Source organism: Cimex lectularius, unplaced genomic scaffold (genome assembly GCF_000648675.2).
Source record: "Cimex lectularius strain Harlan isolate CLEC.00 unplaced genomic scaffold, Clec_2.1 scaffold172, whole genome shotgun sequence".
NCBI lineage: Eukaryota > Metazoa > Arthropoda > Insecta > Hemiptera > Cimicidae > Cimex > Cimex lectularius.
In genome coordinates, this window is record NW_019392796.1 from 540,176 (window position 1) to 564,777 (window position 24,602).

Sequence of the window (24,602 nt, forward strand, 5' to 3'; positions counted from 1 at the left end):
CTAATTTTTTTTTCCTTCCACGACCGGCTAGCTGCCTGGGTTATTGACAGCACCTGCATTGACGCAATCGTTCTGTATTTATAAGAGCCACTGGCGCATTTAGTATTACAACAGTACCTCCGACCATTCTTTCTAAAAGATATTATCGCCTAATACTAACCTAAATCGGTGGGTCTGTGGAGTAGTCGATATTCCTTCACAACCCACCCATACACACTCACTTTCGCGCCAATAAATACATTCATTCTACCAAAAAAACAAAGAGATATCTATGCTAGTTTGGTGGGTCTGTGGCGTGCTCGATATTCCGACCACTATCCACCCATACACTCAAGCATTCTCGCCAATAAATACACTCACTTCAGGAAGGGAAAACGAAACCACGAACGGAGAAGCATTAAAGGCGACCATATGCATTTATTTGCTTCAGATATTCGATTACTTTTTTACTATTGTTATTGCTGCGTTGTAAAACCTCTTTCAAACTCGAGGAAAGGCCACACTTTGTTCTGTGCAGTGCCAATAGTTCGCATTCGGTTAGTAAAATGCTCCGCACAATGGGCATCTCCGTGACTTTTTCTCGCCAAGAGTCAGTCTAGTGTGGCCTATTCGCATTCGGGTCAACATTATTCTCCCTGTTTAGCTCATATTATCCATGGCCCACGGTTTGACCGACTGTTTTAGTTCTTTTAATTTGTCGGTCATTTTGTCCCAGCGGTTCCGCCAATTTTTCCAACAAAGATTCTTCATATATTTTTTGACGTCCGCTGGGCTCACGGGAGCTTCCGGGTCATGTGGCATTATCGCTGCTCGTTTGGCAGCTTGATCGGCATTTTCATTACCTTCTAGGCCTACATAGCAATAACGGTATCCAGGCAATAACTACCTCTTTTCTTTGTTCGTGTATTTCCCTGATTTTCTCTTGTATTGCCTGGATTAGTGGGTCCATGGTGAAGATATTACGGATGGCTGTTTATTTCTATTTCTATTCGTTGATCTAAATCATCGTTATTGATTAAAGTACAATTAGTAATTTGGACCTAGTAAATGTGAAAACTGTCTTATGACGATTGTTATTTGAAATTTACGCCCAGAACGAATCCGTGCGATAAACTGTTCTATTAACAATTACAATTTTCCAGGGGCAATGAGTCCAGAAAGAAAAAATGAAACAGAGAAATGTTAATTACAAAGTTTTTTCCAGGCGAAAGGGGAAAAGTTGGTCCGTTTTTCTACAGAGGTAGAAGGGAAATGAAAAGCCCTTGAAGCAGTAATGCTTTTTAATGACTTTTTTTAAAAATAAAAATTAAAAAACGGATAAAGGAAGGAATGCCGTCAAGTAGTATTAAATTTCTTAACAAAGACAAATTCAACGAAACAGTTGCACGAATAACGAAAATCACTTGTTATTATTAAAAAGAAAAACACATATAAATTAGTAATTTAAAAATGAATTTTTCACAACATAAAATGAATATCATTCGTGATTTTAGCGCTGGCCGTTGTGTCCTAACTCTTAAACAACCAAGGAATAAATTTCGATAGATACGGTATATAAAATGGACGCAATAACACCGAGACACAAAACCTTTATCTTTAAAGTTCATACTCCAATTCTCTCACGGGATCTACCGATATAATACTCAAATCGCAGAAAACATTTCACTGAGCGTTGCACGTTGTCAAGGTAAGAATAACATATATAGCAAACAAACATATGTCCCAGCGGAAATTACGGAAGTGGAGGGGATGGAGCCTGGAACCCGTAACTTCAAATTTACCTCTTGATTTTACTCTTCCTCATATATGTCGTGAGAAGACTATATTTGTATACATAATTTGTTGTGTAACTAATTAATAATTATTTATATAAAGATAATTGTATTAAATGTACGGAACGGTCAAAATGAGGAAATGAAAAGTCGAAGAAACTTATGTCGTGTCTTCCCTGGTCGCTCAAGAATCCGCACCGCAGTAAAGCCCAAGAAACGCAAAATAGTGAAACCAGAGGGTTGTAGCTACCTCGGCGAAGAGAACCCCACGTAGAGTCCTCTTGGGAGATGTATAAATAGCCGGCGCTACGAAAAGTATAGCCATTGAGCAGCTGTGGTTGACACGAGTGCGGATTACTCAGGCAGGAGTTAAGTGACACTGGTCAGTCGGTCACGGAGTCAGCTACATATATATAAGTGGGAAGTTTATGGGTCGACAAACATCTCAGGTCATCGCAGTCATCATCAAATACAGAATAGAAACAAAACATACAATACATACATCACCACAAACACAGATGTCTGGTCACAGTCACTCCCCAGAATACTCGATATTCCTCGGGGTGGGGTTATAGGTAACCCTTTCCTTTCACGCTAAAAAATTACTTTTACTCTCCAGACGTCATACAATCAGCCCAGAGTACTTGGTATTCCTCGGGGCTGGAGTCAGGTACAATTTAGAGTTTAGTGTTAGTCACTGGTCAGTGGCCCAGTGATGAGTTCGAAGTTGGATTTTGAATGCGACAGTTGGCTAGACTTTAGATGTTTATGGATTGGAGGGTCTGGCTTCAGCTTATATACCTCACACGTGGAACTCCGCAGCTAATAAGCGTTGTTTTGAAATGTAAAAACGTGGTTTACTTTATTATCGCCCCAATGACAGATTGGGAAGAAAAGCTGACGAATGATCGACTATCCGAGAGATCCGCTTCTCTCTGTCTATCTCTCCTTCTACACTTTTCAATGGACGAAATAGATATATTTCATTGATTGAATAAACATTGGCTTACCTCTTGTGCCCCACCGTCTTCCTTCTGTAACCTCACGTTTCCTGAAACAAGCACAACACGTGTCAATTGAAATGAAAACGTACTTTACTCAATGTAATTTAAAAAAAAAATTAAGGTGCTAAATTGTGTGTAATAGGTACTTTATCACATATTTACACACGTTTGTAGATAAATATATTTCTACAACATTAACTAGAAAGCAAATTTAATAGATCTCTCAGTAAACAAAATCGGCAATAGTCTTTCATGCTTATTATGTTTTAAACTGCAGCCATTTGAGCTTCTCGATCTGGTAACTGACGCTCTACTTTTTTTATGTACACTTCGTAAATATCATAAAATGTTAGCCATACAATACACATATGTACATCACCACCCAACAAAACATAGAAGTCTGGTCTCATTCACTCCTCCTGAGTACTCGATATCCCTCGGGTTGAACCACTCCATTCGCGCTAATAAATTACTTTTACTTTCCAGACGTCACACTCCCACCGCGAGTATTCGATATTCCTCGGGGCGCAGGACAACAAAATAAATGGCATTTATATATCCTGAATGGAATGTTTCAGATTTAAAAAAATTTCCTTACAATTCAAATGTTATTTGATTTATTATAACATTTTTCGTTTTGTTTTAATACTTATAGATATTTAATATAATTTCATTTCGATCGCATTTCAACATAATGTTACTCTTATTCGTATGGCTTATTTTATCTTTACTTTATGTGCTACATTTTAATGACATATTATTGGATTTACAACCAAACTTCTCTATATTCCTTGGCCTTCCTATATTTATTGGCTATAAAGGAGCAATTGAAAAAAATATATATTATCGTAAATTGATATTGACAGTAATTGGCGATGGTTATGTTTATGTTCTCCAGCTTGTATTTACCACTCCAACGGGACTGGATTTGAACTCCGGCCCCCATAATTAGAGTATTCCGATTTGGAGGCGCAGTCAATAAACGCAAAAACTACGCTAACACTCCATAGTCGCAAAAATTCGCAAAAAAAATCGTTTATGGCTGAAAAACTACTGATACAATATTGTCGCAAAAACTGTAGGCAGAAGTGGTATAAGTAGGAAAACGAACTACCGGCATTTGGCATGTACTTAACCGCCAAACCATCAGAAGTGAGAAATGCGTCCAATTTAATGTACAAAGATAAAGACTACAAAAACCGATTTTGTATTACAGGTATGTATAGATCAACAATTAAAAGTTATGCAAAATATTAATAAACATTGTTTTATCAAACTGGTCAGTTTAAATTAAATGATACGTAGTGCTGTTGTTTTGCCAACTAGATTTATTTTTAACATTCTGAATTTTATAAAATATGAGGTTAGGACGTCATGTTCTATGTTTGATGTTTTATATTAACCGAGATGATTTTTCCTGTATTATGAATTGTTTAATCTTATGTTCTGACTTTTTTCCTCTGCTGTTGTAAAATTGCTTTTGGAGTTGTATCTTGTCGATGTTTAAAATGACACGAAAACTACAAAATATTGGTCGTCGCACAAATGTTGCCAACAGAATACGAAATGAAAGACAAAATAAATCAGATGAAGTAACAGCATGAACAAAATAGATTTCATATGTCCCACTCATGTGCTATTGAAACATCACTACATCACGAAATGAAGATTATTGAGATCCAAATGAACAGCGGTACACGATCGATTACGCATGCAAATGAATCGATTGTCATTTGGTAAAATTTGATGATATTGCACTTCAGTGTAATTCAGATATTTAAAATAGCTTGCATCCAGTTATGGTTGTTGAAGTTATGAATAAAGTTTCCACACTTTAAATTATATTCATTTAATTTACATATATGTATCTTCCCATCAAACAATATGTACACTCAAAATAATGTGTGGTGATTAGTGACCGTTAGTAGATGATAATTCAGAAATCGTGAGATGCGGTCTGGTATGACGTAGGTTTCAGAAAAACATTTTCTTTATCGTGCCAACGTTTCGAATCTTTATTGATATCATCTTCAGGGTCTGGGATTTACAAACATAGTTTAAATTTAACAAATACATGTAGGATGTGGAAAAAAGTGAATTTATACAATGCAAAATATAATTTTTATATTCAATCAAAGTATTTCCATCAAAAATTTTTACTCACTCAAAGTATTTGTTTTCTGTGTAATTCTGCCATTCATACAATACTTTGATTGAATATAAAAAATATATTTTGCATTGTATAAATCCCCTTTTTTTCCACATCCTACATGTATTTGTTAAATTTAAACAATGTAAATCCCAGGCCCTGAAGATGATCCCAATAAAGATCGAAACGTTGGCACGATAAAGAAAATGTTTTTCTGAAACCTACATCAAACCCGAATGCATCTCACAATTTCTGAATACTCAAAATAGTTTACAATAAAACTTTATACTATCCCCTTGGCAACGCTCGGGTATATATGTATATTCAAAAGCTGTATATACTAAATAAAATACACATACAAATAAACAGATAACCTTATAGTGGGATTGTGAGTTGTTTTTTTATGAACTGATTACGTTGTGGGATGTAATGACCTATAACCTGTTTGCAGCACCCCGAGCCCAACCGCGGTGGGTGATTCTCGATGTCTACCGGTAATTTAATGTAAATTACAAATTGGATTTGCTGGCGGACTGCGAGAAGAGCTAGGCTCAACTGTAAATACGTGTGTTTTTAAGCACAAACATCTGCGTATTTCAGATTATATAAATCAACAATCAAATACTGTTATAGATCGAGATGAACATAATTTTGTAAATTTTATGCTGTTGAGTAATAATTGTGATGATTTTGCTGTAGTATGAATTTTGTTTAATCTTACGTTCTGACTTTTCGACCCTCTCTTTTAGAATTGCACTTTACTGTTGTTTAAGATGCCACCAAACTAAGAGCATATTGTTAGTACAATAATGTTAATATTTTTACTAATTTTCAATTAATTAAGGTTTTTAGTTGAGACAAAAAAGTCAGTGTCACGAGCGGGATTCGAACGCACGATCTTCGACCTCGTCACGACAGTCAAGTCGTAGAGCAGCGGCGTATCTAGCCGAAGATCGTCGGTTCGAGACCAGCTAGTGACACTTACTTTTTTATCTCCACTAAAAACCTTAATTAATTGAAAGATATAATTCGTCAAGAGGAACACGAAAACTAGTGAATTCTTACTAATATTCAAATGAGAGGAAGTGTTAATCCAACGTACACCAACAGAAGCGCCTTTCCAGTTCAAATGATTGCAATTTCCAATTAACTGGCAGTAATGATAAACAAACCACAAGGTCAATCATTACTACTATGTGGATTGAATTTGGAGATATATGGTTTTCTCATGGAGAACTGTACGTAGCATGCTCCAGGATGGGGGATTTGTTGTTTGTATAAATGACAAATGTAATCACCAAAACATTGTATATCCAAAAGCATTGCATGTGTTACATTTACATTGCATATGTAAATATCTAATATGATAAATAAATACAATTATCGATATCAAGTTTCAATTTTGTTCATTTAATTTATATATATGCTAGCATAACTAGCAATGGCAATATGCATACTCCAAATAATGTGTTAAATAACACTTTTTATTATCCCCCTGTGCAACGCCGGGTTATAAATAAATAAAATTCTGACACATTCCTTAATTCGAAAAGACCAGAAATATTTAAATATAATTTGTATCCTAAAATAATAATTTTTACTTAAACTAGTATAATGTGTTTATTCAATTTGACTATTTGATACTCTTAAAGTATTCATTAATTTCAAGTTAGGCGATTTTGTTCTTACAAAATGTCCAAGGGGTTGCTAGGGAGACACAACTGGCCGTAAGAAGAATCGAAGGAGAAATCCCGGCCGTAAAACGATTTGTCTGCCTCCACCGGTTATTTTTTCTCTTCGTTGCAAATTGCGTTTGGCGTCGGAAACGAGTCGGAGTGCTTTGTTTTTACAAAGCCTCTTTTAATCATGCCCTGAGGCGTAGATTAGTTGTGTGGGGTGATGGATACAGAGTGAACGGTATGCGTACAAGAAAGAACGAATATAAATTGAATGTTGGTCGAAGCAGAGACTACACGGCGAGGGACGTAGGCTAAACCATCACGGCTTTTATGTAATGCAGTTCGCCAACTTGGTTGCCGGAGAAATAATTACTCAGTGCACGAACTGTGTTTTCAGGGCCCAGGAGATTTAAACTTGACAAATTACAACCTAAACAACTTCCAGGGGATGTTGACCATGTTTAGTTAACAAATTTATCGTAATAACTTCGTAAATTATTATTTATAACGGCAATTGTCTGCGAGTTCATTACCGAAAAATTCAGTGCTTGAAAATGAGAGGCCAATAATGAGGAGCCCGTACAGTATCCACGAAAGGGAAAACGAGGGAAAAGCTTTTGTTCTGCCACCATACACGGACGTGCCATTGTTTGCGCAGGGGTTGTGAAGTACAAAAGAAAACTGAAAACAGAGTTGAAAAGATCCCCGCTTCACGTTTCATCAGCGAAACGACTCGAAAGCAATCCTTTTCATATTGTGAAAATAATCGCGTAACCTCGATTTCCATCCAAAAAGACTAACCGGAAAGCACAACACAAAAATGCGAGATGTTTATGATCTGATCCGTTGGGTTACATGAAACGTCATTTAGAGTATGTATTTTACATTATTAGCCAAACAAATATGTGAACATCCCCACTTTGGTATAAACATTTCCATCATATTTTATCTTGAAAATTGATCATAAATCTGTTAAGAGCCAAAAATTACAACGCAAACATGGAGGTGTTTTTTGTTTTCCAAACCATTTTCACTTTATCATAAAGTGTTTTCAAACAAATTTTCAATTAAATAGTACTTTTTTATTGGCAAGAAATGTTTATAATTGTCGTAATCACAGTTATCCCTATCCACCCGAAATGATTTTGTATTAGACCATATTCCATTAAACGTTATTCCGATTTTTTTAGTGTACGTTCATTTTGTGCATTTTCTGAGGTTTCTCACTTTTATCGAACAACTGCCCAGAATTCCTTCCGTTATCGTAAACCCACATGTCATCAAAAGAGGCTAAAATGTGCACACACACACACAAAAAAAAACAAGGCTGATTTCTTTTGTACTAAGACCACATAGATTACGCACAACATGACAGATGATTAATTCATGCAGTGCCCATTTTCCAGTTTTTTCTTACAATTTTCAGCTTTTTAAGATAATCCACAAGCTTAAAGTCTGCTATTTGAACATGCCTTAAAGAAAATTTTAAAAGTTCGTTTCTGAATACAGAGAATTGTAAAAAGTATATGCCGCGGAAATTACACCCCCGGGGTAAAAGGGGGATAAGTATCCTCTGTCTTTTCTTTCTGCGATATTAAAAGTTAAAGTTAATTACACATTAAGGGCGAAAGGAACATAACGATTTAAACGAGGGTTCATTTCAGGACCATTCAACTCAAGAGCGAAATATCACCCTGACGTAGGTCATCATCCCAATAGGGTCGGAAACGTGTTCTACCAAAAAATGACGAGAAATGAAATGAAAAGGGAAGAAGCGTTTCAATCTGAAAAGACTCAAAGAAATTAATTTCGAAGAATGCTTCGCTTAATTTCGATTTGCTCGTCGAGTCTACACACTAGTGGAAAATGGTCCAGATTTTTCACGAATATTGGAGTCTAGTAGAGAAGCAATGGTTTCCAAAATTTCTTATAGGTTTTCCAGGAATGGATTTTGTTGTGAAAAAGGGAGACTCTTTTTTAATTGGTAGTAAACTGAGGTGAAGAACTGAGCGATGTGGGCTGTGCGACTAAGCTGAACGGGCATGGTTAGGCTGATGTCGTTTCATTGACTGTCAAGTTATCCAGTGCTGGTTTATCCTGTTGTTCCTTTATCCTGGTGTGGCTTTTTTAGTTTGGCGAAGGAGGCTGTTGACCTCCTGCAAGGTGAGCTCTTTTGGTGGAACTTGAGGGGAAATCAAATAAGAAAATATAAGTATGTTGTCGCCGATTAGATAATAACAAACCAGAAAGAAAGATTTGTGCGAAAAGCCTTGTCTGGCAGACCAAAATTATCAAAACGAATAAGTACAGGTTCATCATCCTGCAAGGCTCCAAGCGGAAAATTTACTTTCAGAATTTGAAACTACATATAAGGACGCTGCCAAGTTTACGGATCGGCTTAATATCGAAATATACAAGATTCTTTCGAACGAACGTTTTACGACTAGCTGTTTCTGAGAACAATAATACCCTTCAAATCTCCACAATTTAACTGTTTTTACACTATTTCACTCTACCAAATGCCCGTTATTCGTAGAGGAGTAAAACGAATTTTGATGACAGGCACCTTAGATGACTAACCTCCAACGCCAATTAACGTCAAATTCACAAAACAGAACCAATTTGCTGGTTCATTATAATTTCAATTAATTAAGGTTTTTAGTTGAGATAAAAAAGTCAATATCACGAGCTGGATTTGAACCCACGACCTTCGGCTATATACGCCGCTACTCTACCACCTGAGCTATCGTGACATTGACTTTTTATCCCAACTAAAAACCTTAATTAATTGAAAGATATTAATTGGTCAAGCGGACCACAAAAACTAGTGAATTTAATAAGTTAAAGGGAAGTATATCTTCACTAAAGCTCTCCGTGGCCATTTCAATTGTCGCCGGGAATCAAATAGATTACACATTTGAAAAATGGCAAAAAGGAGGGAAAATTCAAAAGGTGGGGTTGAGATGGGAAGTTAGTGTCCGAGTGGATCAAGGTCACGACAGCTCAAGTGGTAGAGCAGCGACGTATCTAGCCGAAGATCGTGGGTTCGAATCCCGCTCGTGACACTGACTTTTTTATCTCAACTAAAACCTTTATTAATTGAAAGATATTAATTGGTCAAGCGGACCCCGAAAACTAGTGAGTTGTAAATAATAATTAATTAAACATGAAGTAAGTACAGGATTTATAGAAATGTATGTTGCAACACATCATGACTACGACCCAATAGGAATTGATGATTCTCAGGATTTCACTGCGTTTGAAGATATATACGATAGAGATGAACGGGCCCAAATAACAGAGTCGCCCCTCCTCAACAAAAAAGTTATTAAGTTCCTCCGCGCGGCCAGTCCTTTTGTGACAGCCTTCCGGAAAAATTGTAACTGTATTGATTCTGGGGTGAACACCGTCGAGGGTGCACGGCACGATTTCCCCTGAAGTGCACTACAGGGAACGATCAAATGACAGGAGGGAACGGTGATTATTTTTTACGTGCAGTGATAACGCTGACTTTTCATGCGGGTAATACAAGGCAAATGCATATTTGTCAAACAAAATTACCAGGTAGCCAAAAAGTAATTTCCATTTTAAGATTTAATTATATACTATCTGAGAGGCATTTATCAGCCCATAGTGTACTTCATGTATAGTCCAACTAGTGCGGTCAAATACGAACAATCTGTTAAAGAACTGACCAGCGAATTGAGCTGTAGCTTGAATCAATAAATATGATTAATCGTAATTTTATTCTTCCGGTCAGGAATAAATATCATCTTAGAACATTTCTCGTTTCCTGATATTACCACAAGCCAATTTGCGAATTTTTCTGTGGACAGTGAATAGGCCATGTTCTACATCCTGATTCATACCTTTAGCAGTGCAGAGGATGGCCGTAGAAATTCATGCGAGCAGGACTCTCAGGTACTGAGAGAGCTAAAACTTGGATTTTATCCATAATTACTATTACATACGGTCTACACTGAGAGACAAAAAAAGTGGTCCCTCTTAATACTTGTAATTTTCTCTTAACAATCCTCTATTGATTATAAGCTCGGTTATGTTTCCCAAGAAATCGCATCGACTGGTCTAGACTGAAATCTTGTTTTCGGATGAGTCAAGGTTTGATTTGAGGTTTTCCGACGGCCGAAAGAACAGGATATCGATATATACCCGCAACATTTTTACTCCGAAGAAGCTATGAAGGTGGTAGTGTTGTGGTTTCGACAGGCATTTCTATGGAAGATTGCACAAACTTCAACATCATCGAAGGTTCCCTAACAACTGCGCGATACCTTGAAAATGTGTTACCAGAAGAAGTTGTTTCTTGTAGGTCACTAATTGGCGAGGATTTTATATTTACCCATGACAATTCAAGGTCTGGCACAGATAGAATCGTTAGTGACTAGTTGGAACCGGGTTCAATTCAATGTTTCCAGTGGCCTGCACATAGTGCCGACCTAAACCTTTTCGAACATCTTTGCAACGAGTTATCAAAGAGGGTAAAAGATCGTACTGTGATGCCGGAGAATTTGCAGTTATTAAGAATGGCACTGTTGGAGGAGTACGAAAATATTCCACACCACTGCATTCAAAACCTCATAAAATGGATGCCACGTTGAATGCAAGCGGTGATCAACGCAAAAGGAGGAAATACTCGGTACTGAATTAAATATTTTCTCCATTGTTTCCATAGCAACAATTTGACGGTTTAAATTTTAGTTAAATTTATAAAATTAATTTAACTTAATATTCAGGAAATAATTTTTTTTAACGTTTGCAAATATTTACTTACTTTAAAAAAACTTTACTTAAAAAAAAGTCATTTTTGCTATTGGACTATCGATTCTGCCACTCGTTGAGGATCCAGTTTTGCATCTTCCCTTTCTTTTTTATGAGTTTTTCCTTCCCAAGTCGATCGTGCGAAGTTCTTTGATCGTCTTGTCTTGTTCGTCGCCTTCGTCTTCTTTTTACTATTGGCGTTCGTTGTATTTTTATCACATCTTATATCTGAAGCCCAGCATCATGAGACTAGTTAACATCTACTTGAGAGATTTGATGTGGGGTTGAATTTTTGTCAATTTTTACTTGCATCACGTTTTGCTCTATACTTTTCTTTTGTATAGACCTTCTTTCTATAGAATAATCGACTTTTCTGATCCATATTGAGTAAGTACCCAGGTTTGGGATTATAAGAAAGGGTAGATATTAAACAGCGGTCCAAAACATTCCCCTTGTTTGTTGTAATTTATGTTTTGGTTTTGACGTTTCAATATATCATTGAAGCTAATGTTCACTGTGGGGGTTTTTCTGTCTAGTTGGAGAAATTGATTGACTACTGCCTGGGTAAACAGTTTCGTTAACCCATTTAAGCAACACATATATTTACATTTGTGCATTATATATGTTATTATTATAATAAAAACTAAATCAGAAGTTTTTAAAAATTGGCCCATTAACAGTTGATATACATAGAAGAAATTCGTTATTCTTCAATTACTTTTTCGTCTTTCGTTCGATTTTACTTATTCGTGCCTTATTGAAAAGAACACCCTGCATATATTATGTTCGAGTGTCGACTCGAATTGGAAGCTGATGAGTGTATATTTGCCTACGGGGCACTTCAAAGTCTCCTCCTCCACTCCAATTAAAACGAACAACAAACATAAATAAACTCCAAAGTTGGGTCGAAAAAAATACGTCGTACTATAACGGTTCAGATGAAAAATTAAAATAAAGGTTCGGCATTCCCCACACTTGTGACGATTTATATCTTTAATAGAATTCCGACGTTGATATTAGATTGAATACAAACGCGACACGAGCTTTCGAGAGAGAAATATCACATGGTAGCTTTGGTAAAAGAGCGATAATTACACGTTAGGCGCTTGCTACCACTTCTTTTTCAACGTTTCAATGTTCAGCAATATTTCAGGTCGGCTCGTGGGCCTGACAAGCTGACATTAATTGCCTAACTCCCTGCAATAAATGGAGCTAGTTCAACCGGCTAAACGCACTTCGTGAGTTCCTTTCTAACAAACACCCAGATCGACGCAAATTATCTAGAGTTAAATGTAGGCCGGCGAATCGCTTAGTTTATAATTGTCGTCAGCTGTTTAATGATTTCTGAGTACTTACGCCCATGTTGATGGCTTCTAACCAACCTAAAACAAACAAGAACACATTTAATCAAGTAAAATGGCAGATTTTTTAAAACATATTATGAAACTACTGTAATGTTACATATTTATCATGTATCTATATTTCCACAATGCATATGGAGAGTGAGAAAGAAAGAAATAAAGAAAGAGAGAGAGAGAGAGAGAGAGAGAGAGAGACAACAAAGAAAGAGACAGAAAGAAAATTGAGAACGAGAGAAAGAGCTATAAAAAGAAACAGAGGAACAGAGAAACGAAAGCGAGAGAGAGAGAGAGAGAGAGAGAGAGAGAGAAAGAGAGGGAGGGAGAGGGAGAGGGAGAGGGAGAGGGAGAGAGTGAGAGAGAGAGAGAGAAAAGAACGCAAAAGGGAGACGGAAAAAGAGAGGAAAAGAAAGCGAGAGTGGGAGATACAAAAGGAAAGAAAAATAGTGTGATTGAGAGAGAGAAAGAAAATGAGAGCGAGAGAAAGAGGCATAAAAAGAAACAAAGGAAGAGAGAAAAGAAAGGAGAGATAGACAAGGGAGCAAAAGAGAGAAAGAAAAAGGAAATGAGAGCGAGAGATACAAAAGAAAATAAAAAGTGAGCGTGAGAGGGTGCGCGCGAGAGTGTTCCAAAATGAAGGGGAGAGAGAGAGAGAGAGAGAGAGAGAGAGAGAGAGAGAGAGAGAGAGAGAGAGACGGAATCAAGGAAATAAGGGCGAGAACGAGAGAGAAAGAGTGAGAAAATAGAAGTCGGAGGCTCCGAGAAAGAGAGAGAGATAGAAATTCAACAAAAAAAGAGACAGAAAGAAAATGAGGGCGATAGAAAGAGTCATAAAAAGAAGCGGAGGAACAGAGAAAAGAAAGTAGAGAGATAGACAAGGAAGCAAAAGGATATGAAAGCGAGATATAAAAGGGAAAAAGTGAGAGTGAGAGCGTGTGTGCGAGAGAGAGTTCCAAAAAGAAGGAGTGAGGGAGAGGGAGAGGGAGAGAGAGCGAGAGAGAAAGAGAGTCAGAATAAAAGGGAATAAGGGAGAGAGCGAGAGAGAAAGAGTGAGAAAATGTAAGTCGGAGGCTCCAAGAAAGAAAGAGAGAGACATTCAACAAAGAAAGAGATAGAAAGGAAATGAGATCGACAGAAAGAGACATAAAAAAAATAGAGGAAGAGAGAAAAGAAATGAGAGATAGAAAAAAAGCAAAAGCGGGACATAAAAAGAGAGAAAAATGAAATGAGAGTGGGAGACACAAAAAGAAGGACAGAGAGACAGAGAGAAATGAGAGTGTGAGCAATAGAAAGATATGTGTCTTCCCTAAACCAAACATTTTCACAAAGGATAGTTGAACGGTTTGGAAGACCTAAGAAGATGGGATTGACAAAACCACTGACTGGTATGTGCATATTGTTTACCTTCGATAAGTCAAGACTATCGATAAAACGGGAGGAGGGCACGCGGAAATGACATAAATTCCACAATAGGCTTTGTCAATTACAATTTGGCCCGGAGACTGACACGCACTGCTCTCGCGTGGGATTCTCCTTCGCTCGAAATTACACCTAGTCACGTTATCGGCGTACGCACTAGGTTAATTGAATTAACAATTTAAATTCTTCGCCTCTTCGAGAGTGTCGCGAGTAACAGATTGTCAGGGACCGAGGAGGACGACCTCAGGGACGAGGAAGGGGAAAAAATGAAGCTCTATTTTATTAATCCATTCAATTTCTTCGTCACAGATGTTCAAGGCACACCCCCTTTTCTTAAATCTTTTTATTAAACGTTCAGCTAGTTCTTCTGACAACAAGGAATTGGGGAAGTTCTACAGGATTTTATTGCAAAAAAGTATTTCAAAAGTTTACGTATTAACCATTTTTATCTAATAGATAAAATAATTTCATCTTACAATTAGTTACGATTGATATCTGCCCTTTTTGTTACAAACACCATGACACGGTGTAGTTTTGGACACCTTTGACCTATACGACGCAAAACGCCAATTCCCCTGGCCTCGTCGACGTTACAAGCCTTTGTCAACCGTAATTCCGGTTGAATTATTAAATTCCAATTTGTACTATCTCACTTCAGGAAGTAAAGGGAAAATTACCGCCCTAAGGGAAACACATATTAATGAAAATACCTTCTGTTTTAATTACAAATTTTAATTTAAGGGCCCCAAATCCCAATACCCCCAGGCGTAAGCCTCTTTATTCACGGTACCATTACTAGAAACAATATAATTATGAGATCATTCAGACAAAAATTTAATTTATTTAAATTTTTCAAACGAAAAAGTCTAAACCTACGCATATATAACAATACCAACTTCAAAATTAGAACCAGCAAACTCTGACATGCAGTTTTAAAACCAAATACCTATAAAATATTAAATACCGTGTAGTAAAAAATAACAAAGGTCACGTTAAAAAGAATGTAGATCAGAATTATGAACTGTTGAACTGAAGCTGTCAAAAAATTTGTCTATTAGATAAGACCACTTCAATGACAATTAATAAAACAAATCATCGGGTTAAAATAATTTTAATATGTATTTCACCCAGAAAACTGAAAAACGTTTAAAGCCATGTAGTTGCACTGAATTTATTGTCAGAGAAAAGATATTCTTCCGAAGATACGAAAAAATGGGCGATTATCCCTCTACGGGGTGATGAATTCTGTATTTTAGTCGTTTCTTATGTCGAACTGCCTATCCTTCTATCCTCCCTGTTTCTGTCTGTCAGAGCGTTTCAACTTCTCGCCATCTTCAGTGGTGGTTTGGTTTTATTTTTTGCCAATTGATATAAGCTTAATCCTGTTCACATTTGTCCACGCAGACATCGGCGCAGGATCAATGACTCCTTGTGGCAAACCGCGAGGATCAACCAATCCACGTTTTGTTGGTCTAGGTACGACGTCCACTACCGACTACACGTTTTTTCAGTCCCCAATGCCTGCAGGTTTATGCACTAATTAACGGGCAAAAGTATGCTTTGTTATATACGAAGAAAGCATAAAAGAACACAAGATAATGAAGAGAACTTAAGGAAATGTGGCAGACGAAAACTGTGAGGACAGGAAGATCAAAATTATCGTAAACCACCTAACTAAAAATTAATGCACTCCGTATGCATAACAATTGCAACACACAAATCAAATACATGATGGTAATTGGCAAAAATTGTGTTTACAGCAAAACAAAATACTTAAAAAAATTTAACCTAGTGTTGTATTGTATTGTATTTGCTATTGTATCAAGCACTAATCCGTTATTCGATTAAGTTCAGTCGAAACTCAATACAATGAAATAAATAACACCACGAAATCAGAGATATTTGCGAAAAGACATTCAATTATTTATATAAACGTTGGAATTTCTTTCTACCCTGCAACAATTGTCATCGCATTTATTCAAGGAGGAGAAAACGCCGACAAAATTGAACGGCCCGCCTAAGGGGAATGTAGGCGAGTTCTTTTGAAAAGGGGCAGATGTTATGGAAGTTACGATGTAGAGAGAAGTTACGTGGAGGCTAAAGTGGCCATAAAGGAAGATTTAAACTGCCTTAGAAGAGGCTCAGTTGTTACACCATCCCTGCTGAGAATGTTGCAATCGTAGCGTTTAACCAAAATTTTGTCGTTGGATAATAAATTGGCAGCTCGTAAATCTCTTCTTCTACCTAAATGTTAAAGCATATTATCACGATACATAATACATTCGATAAATTGAACCATCCAATAAACTCAATATAAGAATGTTTTTTCTCCTGATTTTTTTTCTTAACATATACAAGAATCTAACATAACTTAAATTTTTAAATGTTCTGATTTAATTGAGTCAATACTGAATCACACATGAATTTTCTGAAGATAATCCATCATTTCTCCGGAAAACCTTGACTAAAAATAACACAATCTTATTTCAAATTTACTAAAAATTTCAAAATTTACTAAAAATTTCAAAATTCAATTTAAAATTTCAAAAATTCAATTTAACTAAAAATCATTCAGACGTTATCTGCTCCTCTTTGATCTGAGAGGTGCAGCAACGAATTCTCAAAAATCATACCACCAAGGCGCAGTCTCACAAGGGAACATTCTTGATCCCATCCTACCATCTATACTGCGGACCCACCTACGATACCGCAAATGTCCTGTAGCTCGAATGTTTCCAAATTGCCTCCAACCTCCAAGCGCAACTTCAGCTTATAGATGAAAGTGCAAGAAATGGAGGACAAGATTGAATGAAGAAAAATTTACTGATTGTACGTTCACATTGCGGAAAGCCTTGGCCTCAAGCGTTCATCAACAACAAAGAAAGATCGATTTCCATTCAAAACAAATACTTAGGACTAAACGTGACTTTGAATCCCCACACAGCACTTAGGTGACAACACTCTACTTGGACAACTACGAAGAATTCTAGGACCGAAATCTGTCTTCATCGTCAAAACTAAACTAATCTTATAAAAGACATTACACACTTCGGACATACGGAGTGGAACTGCCAAGCCATCCAAATCCATCGCATCCAATCCTTCCAATCAAAAGTCCTCAAACTAATTGCCAAAGCTCCTAACTACATCACTAACTTCACTACCCACAACCTCAACATTCCTTTTGCCAATGAACTGATACGATCCGTATCCAAAAGTTTCACACCAACCTCCCGAATCAACCTAACTCTATTGCCTTAACCGACGATGGCATCCAGACCTCCTTGTCCCTTAATATTTCACATTGAGTGCCAGCATTGGCTGGTTTCTCATGGCATGTGTTTTCAGAGTGGAGCGCTGGCATTAATGTTAGTTCTGTGACCATCAAATAAATAACATAGAACGACTGGCCGTTACGTTAAGATAGCATCGTATCTCTCTAGCCTTTAAAGAAAAAATTACTATTTTATCCCCCTTTCCATAAAATGTTTTTGAATAACCCGGCAATTCATAACTATGCCCACGATGGCTGAATGAGTATTTTGGATACGGATTTGCAAACTAGGCCAGGTCGTTGACGTACCAAATTCACGTCACAGTTTCATTTCCTGTTAAATATTTATTAACGATCAGCTATTCGGTATTATCACACGGATTGTCATGTTTTGCTGAAATATTTAAACACACCTTGCAGGAATAATTTTTTAAAATTCATTCCCAGACAATTTTTCATCACAAATTACGATATACCGTTCTCAACCGGTTCTGTATTCTAATGTCGTGTTTACAACAGTCTACAGCGATTATATTAAAATATTATGCACCAATGCACCTATTACAAACAGTTGTTATTCTTAAATAGAGGTTAACAAAGACGTAACAAATCATAGGATCGATCATGCACATACGTGTGCAGGATTGAGCTTATAACAATCGAAATAAGAAGATCGCAGAGGATAAATCAAAATCTCTACGGAAGAAGTCGAGAAACAGAAAACCACCAAATAGACAAAAACAACGAGGATAGGCAGACTAAAATTATCAGAAACGACCAACTGTAAGTTCATCGCCACGGTAGACCCGAAATGGATATTTTTACTAATAATTGTAACATTTCCCTGAGGCTACGCGAAGGAAGAATGTTTTTTTGGTTTTTAAATAGGTTTTCAAACATGATAAACGGCAATATTGTAAATGTCCAAAATCACCCAATAAAATCAAAGAAAATGACAATTCACTAAAACAAGAATTCTTACTTTGCTTATTCCCTACATAAAAAAGTAAAACAAGTTCAACATGTCGAAGTTCTGCAACTGTAAATATCCCAAAAAAGCTATCGTATTTTTAAAAGACAGAGATGAGAAAAGGAAATCCTTGAGATAGGGTCGGAGGCCGGAAAGCCTTTTAGAAGATGGCAGGAAATCACCTTATTCCAATTCGGAAAATGATATTGGACATTTAAAAAAAAAGCCATTAATTACCAGGAAGGACGTTTGATTTGATCAAGATAGCCTTATAATCCCCGTAGATGAGGGAAGAAGGTGATTGAAGTTCGCCTAGCGGGTCGAGTAAAGGATTAGCGGACCTCTTCAGCCCTAGCCGGATAAGGGCGCGAAGGGGTGAGCAAGAAGGCTTACGGCTCACTGGGATTTATGTTGCCGGCAGCACACTTCATTTCCCGCCCTTCACCACGCCTCTCATCCATCCCTTTCAACCCTTTCGACTCAGATACATCCGCCGATTTTTCCCCCGTTGTCGATTTTCACCCTGAGGGGAGACCGGAGTATTAGAATCCGGCTGACGGAAAACGCGCTTTTTTCGAATATTTCGTTCAGTTCTCAAAAATTACCAAAGTAATAGCTATAATTTTTTATTTCATGTTCACATTTGTAGATCGTAGGGTTTCTTTTTGCATGAAAATTATTTAAAATGTCGTTTTTTACGAAGGTTCGCAACAGCAAAGTTCATATCAACCCCCCAGAGTGCCAGTGTTTTTAAAAAAATGCCCATTTGTAAGTATGTCGGGTTCAAATGCAGGGCCGCTGGATTCGAACCCGAGACCTGTCCCTTACAGAGACGAGCGCCTAAACCGTTGCGGTCACCGACGCCCCTGTAGTTTTTTAAAACATATTTATACTTTTTCAATAAAACTGCTATCATATCTTTAAACAAATGTTTTAATACATTCGTGTTTATATATTATGCTGTAATGAGATTTAAATAAAACATTTCTGGATTTTAAAAAATTCGAATTCCAAGATGATTCATTCAATGATTTTTTTTTTTCTCAAGTATATTATATAGAATTTCAGAAAATCATTCCGCTCAAAATACTATATTTCCGAAAAGCTGTTTCACTAAAATAATATTGTTACGATATCGTGAATAGTTTTTTAAGAAAAGGTACATTTTCTTCCGCAAGAAATTGATTTTAACATTAGCAAAAGTTTTTTTTTTATCATTCATTCATTTCGTCATTCACATTTTAAAATGAAATTTTCTATACGTATTGTGGCGTAGAAAAGTGAGTTTTTGCTCCTCAAATTGATCGACTTCTATTCCGCGTTTTACCATTTTGAAGTACGCAAAGCCGAAATGCGACTCGGGTTTTCAAACAACGCAATGCATTTTGCGAAATCGAAAAAAAAAATCGTCCTTGATCTTAATTTCATGAAATTATTTTTTAAGAACGAGAAATAGTTAATTTTTTAAATGACAAAAATCCGGCATATTTTAGCATATTTTTCCCCAAATTTTTGACACATATCCATCCAAAAAAATTTCTAACAGTCCAGAAAGGAATCAAATTTAGCTAAAATATTTTAAAAGGTGAATTTGTTTGACTCCCTGAGAGTTTTTCTACTTGCAAATTGAAATGGGAGCGTTCAAATGCTAAAAGACACTGTGAAGATTTCCGGCTCATTTGGGAAAAATTAATCGACTAATGACATCATTTTTAACTAATTATACCGAAGTTCGTTTAAATGTTCAAAGCCGAGATCAAAACCGCTTCCTCAGATCTTGAAACTTATCGGAAGTCGGTAAGTGGGACCAAATTAAATTCTCCCTCACGTTCTTGAGATTAACGAGAAAGCGGAGGACTTAATAAAGTCAAAGAGGGTTGAAAAGTTCGAAGAGTGAGGATGTACTTAAAAGGAATGTTTCTTGTATTACGCCTCAATATATCGGATTGTTTTTTAATTATGAAATTATCCGATATCATAAAAGAAAGTTAAATAATACTAATTTATATTTTTCGAAAAAGTACCACAAATTTGAGCCTTCAGAAAACTTAGTTAAAAGGCCTATCTTGAGGTCTGCAATCAACAAAACACACAACCTCATATTGCAATCTTTTCTATTTCACTGTTGGGTGAAGGCTACTCAAAGAACTACCAATACAACCGAAAATATCATATATTGATTCCCAAGAATAAAGATGACAAAATTCTTGAATAAGAAGATTATGGAACTCACACATTTTAGGAGTGGTATGAGGTTAGAATGCTATGGATTTCCTAAACTAGGCTAAAAAAATCAAAATAACTTAAAAACATTCCGAATCATTCGATGACGGTTTCATTTGATGTAACGAAGTTGTTTAGGAACGTCCCTGTGATACACTAATAATTAGAGCCTGATGAAAAAGAGAGTAAATCCAGGTATAACATCGGACCTAGTACAACTTCCAGAGAAACGCGTAAGCTCGAACTACCTACAACTTAAAATTCAATGAAAATGTCTATATTAGAATCACCCTACGGGTTCACCACTTTCACTGCTATGCGCAGATTCATGAAGAAAAAATTAACTATATCAAAAATGCACTTTTGAACACCCTATTCTAGTTGCTGTATGGACGATGGGTTTTTTTTTTTCAGATGAAAGGGGTAAGAGAAAATATAGTACTATTCAGCAATGATCGTTCGCATAAAATCATAAAATTTATAATGAAAATCGATGTCAAAGGTTCTCTTTTACTTGAATTATTAATAGGAAAGACAACGAGAAGTGAGCTAATACTGCGCCCTGAGGAGACCTACACACTGTTTCGAATTTACGTCTCAGTTATTGTTCAATAATGACTTGAAATGGAAAAAAATGAGCCGCCATTTCAGCGATAAAAGTTAAGTCAAGAGAGAGCGCACGAACACAAACAAACAATAGGTGTAAGAAATAAAGGAAATAATAATAGTTTTGCAATAGTAATAATTTAACGCTAGTATAAACAGCTTATAGCTCCAATTAAATTTTCTAAGTAAAACGATTTCCTATTGAAATAATAAAAAATAAACTTTTCCAATATCGAAACAAATTATTTATTGTATTTAGTGTAAAAAACACAATACTATGCTTTTATGTATTCGGAATGAGGTTCCTTTTATTTAAAAAAATAAGAATAACTTTTTAACCTATACATCATTATTATTATTCAAACTATATCAATAAGTGCTTTAAGGGGCGTCGGTGGCCGCAACGATTTAGGCATTGGCACGACGGTCATCACTGTTAGGTAAAGGTCCCGGGTTCGAATGCAGCTGCCCTGCATTCGAACCCGACATACTTAAAAATGTTTTTGTTTTGTTTTTGTTTTTTTCTGAAAAACACCGGCACCGTGATGGTTTATATGACCTCTGCTGTTGAGAACACTAGTATTTAAACAATAATAATAATAATTAGACGAGAGCTAGAGGTTTATGTTGTTTCAGTGAAAAAAAAAACTTTAAACCTGTTAACTAATGCAATTAAACTGACTAAATCAGAATTCTATAAAAACAAAATAAATTAGATTCAATGTAAACCCAAAAATGCTTAGAAGCTATTAAAAAAAAAAGGGCATAAATGATAACATTCCAAAACCATTGTAACACTGAATAGAAACCTAGCGCCATATCGTGACAGGTGTGGTCTTCCAGCAGAGATGATTACAGTATTAAAACACAACAGCGAGTATACCGACAAACTTGTTGCGTATCTGAAGAGGATAAATATATACTATCAAATCTAGCTCTCTTCACACGTGGCTCTTTTTATCTTACTTTGGTATGAATGTATTTATTGGCGAAAATGGTTTCGTCTAAGGGAGTCGGACCTGTGGCGGAATATAGAGTACCCCATAGGGCCGGCAACCGGACAATTTAGTTATTAGTGAAAGTGGTCGGGTCTGTGGCGGAATATAGAGTACCCCACAGACAAACCACATTTAGGTTTAGTTTAGTTGTAGGGAATTGTATGAGTGAGAGGTGAGGCAGCGGCGTTTTATTCCACACCCCGCTGCCCACCTTATTTTAATTGTACATATTGCGTGGATGAAATCGTGTGAATGTATTTATTAGTATGCAAGTATTTATTTGTGTGANAAAAAAAAAAAAAAAAAAAAAAAAAAAAAAAAAAAAAAAAAAAAAAAAAAAAAACACTGAATAGACATGACAACCTAGAAATAATAAATAATCCACCTGAAGCTCCCAATATGTTCCTTAACTATTTTTTCTAAAGCAGGTGCGAACATTAAAAATGATATTTTACATAATTTGAGTAATAATAAAAAATCTGTCATAGATTATTGCCTTCATTCAGTACACAAGCCCCACTAAGTTTACTGAAAACATTCGTACTATTTCTTCAACCTATCTTTATTAATGAAATTTACAAACATTAAAAGGAAATAATTCTTTCATTGAATGATGTTTTAGTATGTTTTTAAGAAAACTGCACAATTTCTATGTATTCCTATTCACCATATTTTCAACCTATCTTTTAAATTTGTTATTCCCCCAAATTTTAAGATATGATCATGCCATTACATAAAAATGGCTCAAAGCTTGAAATTAATAACTACCGCCCTATTTCACTAGCATTGTCCCTATCTAAAATACAAGAAAAGTATTTTAAATAGAGATTTCTAAATTACTTCATAAAAATAAATCTCATTGTATGCAATCAATATGAGTTCCAGCCTGGCAAATCAGCAGTCCAAGCTTATTTGATGTATCAATGGAAAATCTTGATAACAGACATGTTGTCGGTTTATTTCTCGACATTAACAAAAAGAAAAAGAAAAGAAAAAAAGCTTATTTAATCCGTGCTAAGTATTTGTAATTTATTTTTTGATGCTGTCCAAGTTTACTTGTTCCTATCTACTGTTGTCGTTTTTATTTGCAAAAAGGTTAAAATATTTCAAAATTAATACAAATAACCACGTGGTTAACTAATGGTTGAACAATTAGTCACTTCCTGCGGGCCCTTGTTAACGGCAAGAGGCTGACCCTGGGCGGTTGAACTTTTTCAGTGTCTGAGGATGACAAAAAAGGAGGGGAAAATGAATGCGAAAAGCTTATTTCGTCCCGTCAACGGCAAGCTTTCCGCTTTTCGTCTCCCCTGGGAGATCGGCGTGAACGTTTTATCTTGTAATTCTTCCAACTGGTACAAACAGAAGCACTTTTCATGGCACGTTTGATAAAGACATTTCGCATAAATTATTTCCAGCAAATTACTCGGCGATAATTTCTTTAATGAAAATGACGAAAAATTAAGAAAAGTTGAGGAGATCGCGTTGCATCTGTCATCAAATTATGCCACGGTAATCAAATGTTTCAAAGATAATTAAAAGATAATTGCATATTATGTATAAACATAAGAGCGTTTAATTTAGTAATTTCTTAAATTTCCAGGAATAAAAATAAAAATTTTCGACCAGAACCTCACGTGTCCGAAATTTTTGCGGAAAATTATCAACCCCGAAGACCCGAAAAAGGAAGCCACCATGGAAATATCTTTCGACGGTTTATTGATTTCTGTAGTGTCAGAATAATTGACTTTCAACTGACAAAACGACGCTGACATGGCACTTCATAAGCCAAAAATGGCATTCGTGATGGATTGATACCGGGTGAGATATGTGGCCGATGAGACACAAGCTCGATTGTGTGATATGATTTGCCAAGGGATGATGTATGCCGAATTCAAATCTGAACTTTGATATAGTTATGGTTTCCGGCCTTTATCGGAAATGGAAACCGTGAGATGATGTAAATTTCACGTTGGGCTCGGAAGCTAGTAAATTTTAAATCAGATACGAATGTCAATAATACAAGATACGGTACAACGAAAAAAAACAACACTTTAATATTCTAATTCATTTACTATTTTTGTTATTCTATTTATTAACGGATATAACAGACATGGAAAACATTTTGTTTTTACTATTTTAATGTTTATCTTTGTACGACGATAAATTCGCATTGAAACGTGTCGACAAAAACTAATTTAAAGTGATTTCAACGTTTTAAAACATGTGTGGTGTTTAGTGACCGTTAATTAATGATTATTTGGAGATTGTGAGATGCGTTTCTTCGGTGTGACGTAGGTGTTATTCTAAATCACCAGACCGCATCTCACGATCTCCAAATAATCAGTTTTGAAACATTTTTTAATGGCCTTTC

The 24,602-nt window shown here is 36.1% G+C and overlaps 1 protein-coding gene across 5 annotated transcripts in view; it reads right to left on the reverse strand.

Moving 5' to 3' along the window:
- The window catches only part of LOC106665032 (stress-activated protein kinase JNK), a 383,087-nt gene that overhangs the window by 237,633 nt on the left and 120,852 nt on the right, over positions 1–24,602 (reverse strand). For 3 of the 5 annotated variants that reach the window (XM_014391180.2, XM_014391181.2, XM_014391185.2), the window contains exon 2: positions 2,783–2,823. The gene's annotated coding sequence lies outside the window, so the exon portion shown is untranslated. Of the gene's footprint in view, positions 1–2,782; positions 2,824–12,739; positions 12,766–24,602 lie in introns of all 5 variants that reach the window. The other 2 variants (XM_014391182.2, XM_014391184.2) reach the window with 1 other exon arrangement.